Raw genomic sequence first — 3426 nt, forward strand, 5'->3', positions numbered from 1 at the left:
CACTTCCAAAAACAAAGAATCACGTGGGAATGCAGGTGGGAAAAGGTAGAGGTAGGTAAAAGGGGAAAGCCTCAATTTGATCTTAGATTTCCCAATTGCAACACTGGATGCCAGAAGATCACCAGGCAATGACTACAGAATGCTGAAGGTAAGGAAGTGTCCTCCCCAAAGTTCATGCCTGGCCCCGCTGCCTTTGAATTATAAATGCCACAGATGGACATTCTGCAGCACGGGAATGCTGAAAGAACGCAGCACACACAGACTTGTCTTCAAAACGTTCCTGGGTGATAAATTCCAGGCAGGAAAAGACCAATTAGAATAACTCAGGAATGGAAAAACAGTGATCACAGACTGAGGTGAAGAATCAAATAATTTTAGATTCAGGAATAAAATTATGGTTACATACAAAGAAAAAAATTATTACAATACAAAAAAAATCAAACGTCACTGGGAAAGATACAAAGAGGAAATTGTACCTTAAAAAAAGCCTCATTTTCATAACAAGGCGAGAATAGATAATGGCTAAAGTTGAAACGTGTAGTTAAAAAACAGCATCTTTTGGGGCTTCCCTGGTGGCACAGTGGTTAAGAATCCACCTGCCAATGCAGGGGACACAGGTTTGAGCCCTGGTCCAGGAAGATCCAACATGCCATGGAGCAACTAAGCCCTTGCACTACAACTACTGAGCTACTGAGCCTACACTCTAGAGCCCACAAGGCACAACAACTGAGCCCCCGTGGCACAACTACTGAACTCCACGTGCCTAGAGCCCATGATCCACAACAAGAGAAGCCACTAGATAGCCTCATCCATCAGACGGCAGACAGCAGAAACAACAAGAACTGCAACCCTGCAGCCTGTGGAACAAAAACCACATTCACAGAAAGATAGACAAGATGAAAAGGCAGAGGGCTATATACCAGATGAAGGAACAAGATAAAACCCCAGAAAAACAACTAAATGAAGTGGGGACAGGCAACCTTCCAGAAAAAGAATTTAGAATAAAGATAGTGAAGATGATCCAGACCTCAGAAAAAAAATGGAGGCAAAGATCGAGAAGATGCCAGAACTGTTTCACAAAGACCTAGAAGAATTAAACAACAAACAGAGATGAACAATACAATAACTGAAATGAAAACTACACTAGAAGGAATCAATAGCAGAATAACTGAGGCAGAAGAACGGATAAGTGACCTGGAAGACAGAATGGTGGAATTCACCGCTGCGGAACAGAATAAAGAAAAAAGAATGAAAAGAAATGAAGACAGACTAAGAGGCCTCTGGGACAACATTAAACGCAACGACATTCGCATTACAGGGGTCCCAGAAGGAGAAGAGACAGAGAAAGGACCCGAGAAAATACTTGAAGAGATTATAGTCGAAAACTTCCCTAACATGGGAAAGGAAATAGTCACCCAAGTCCAGGAAGCGCAGACAGTCCCATACAGGATAAACCCAAGGAGAAACATGCCGAGACACACAGTAATCAAATTGGCAAAAATTAAAGACAAAGAAAAATTACTGAAAGCAACAAGGGAAAAACGACAAATAACATACAAGGGAACTCCCATAAGGTCAACAGCTGATTTCTCAGCAGAAACTCTGCAAGCCAGAAGGGAGTGGCATGATATATTTAAAGTGATGAAAGGGAAGAACCTACAACCAAGATTACTCTACCCAGCAAGGATCTCATTCAGATTCGATGGAGAAATCGAAAGCTTTACAGACAAGCAAAAGCTAAGAGAATTCAGCACCACCAAACCAGCTCTACAACAAATGCTAAAGGAACTTCTCTAAGTGGGAAACACAAGAGAAGAAAAGGACCTACAAAAACAAACCCAAAACAATTAGGAAAATGGTCATAGGAACATACATATGAATGGGTACAAAAACAAGACCCATCTATATGCTGTCTACAAGAGACTCACTTCAGACCTAGGGACACACACAGACTGAAAGTGAGGGGATGGAAAAAGATATTCCATGCAAATGGAAATCAAAAGGAAACTGTAGTAGCAATACTCATATCAGATAAAATAGACTTTAAAATAAAGAATATGACAAGAGACAAGGAATGACACTACAAAATGATCAAGGGATAAATCCAAGAAGAAGACACAACAATTATAAATAGATATGCACCCAACATAGGAGCACCTCAATACATAAGGCAACTGCTAACAGCTATAAAAGAGGAAATGGACAGTAACACAATAATAGTGGGGGACTTTAACACCTCACTCACACCAATGGACGGATCATCCAAACAGAAAATTAATAAGGAAACACAAGCTTTAAATGACACAACACAGCAGATAGATTTTATTGATATTTATAGGACATTCCATCCAAAAACATCAGATTACACTTTCTTCTCAAGTGTGCACGGAACATTCTCCCAGAGAGATCACATCTTGGGTCAAAAATCAAGCGTCAGTAAATTTAAGAAAACAAATCATATCAAGCTTCTTTCCTGACCACAAGATTATGAGATTAAAAATGCATTACAGGGGAAAAAATGTGAAAAACACAAACACATGGAGGCGAAACAATACATTACTAAATAACCAAGAGATCACTGAAGAAATCAAAAAGGAAATCAAAAAATACCTAGAGACAAATGACAATGAAAACACGATGATTCAAAACCTATGGGATGCAGCAAAAGCAGTTCTAAGAGGGAAGTTTATAGCTATACAAGCCTACCTCAAGAAATAAGAAAAATCTCAAATAAACAATCTAACCTTACACCTAAAGGAACTAGAGAAAGAAGGACAATCAAAACCCAAAGCTAGCACAAGGAAAGAAATCATAAAGATCAGAGCAGAAATAAATGAAATAGAAACAAAGAAAACAATAGCAAAGATCAATAAACTAAAAGCTGGTTCTTTGAGAAGATAAACAAAATTGATAAACCATTAGCCAGACTCATCAAGAAAAAGAGGGAGAGAACTCAAATCAGTAAAATTAGAAATGAAAAAGGAGAAGTTACAACAGACACTGCAGAAATACAAAGCATCCTAAGAGACTACTACAAGCAACTCTATCCCAATAAAATGGACAACCTGGAAGAAATGGACAAATTCTTACAAAGGTATAACCTTCCAAGACTGAACCAGGAAGAAATAGAAAATATGAACAGACCAATCACAAGTAATGAAATTGAAACTGTGATTTAAAATCCTCCAACCAACAAAAGTCCAGGACCAGATGGCTTCACAGGTGAATTCTACCAAACATTTAGAGAAGAGCTAACACCCATCCTTCTCAAACTCTTCCAAAAATTTGCAGAGGAAGGAACACTCCCAAACTCATTCTATGAGGCCACCATCACCCTGATACCAAAAGCAGACAAAGATACTACAAAAAAAGAAAATTACAGACCAATATCACTGATGAATATAGATGCAAAAATCCTCAACAAAA

Source organism: Lipotes vexillifer, unplaced genomic scaffold (genome assembly GCF_000442215.2).
Source record: "Lipotes vexillifer unplaced genomic scaffold, Lipotes_vexillifer_v1.1 scaffold14, whole genome shotgun sequence".
NCBI lineage: Eukaryota > Metazoa > Chordata > Mammalia > Artiodactyla > Lipotidae > Lipotes > Lipotes vexillifer.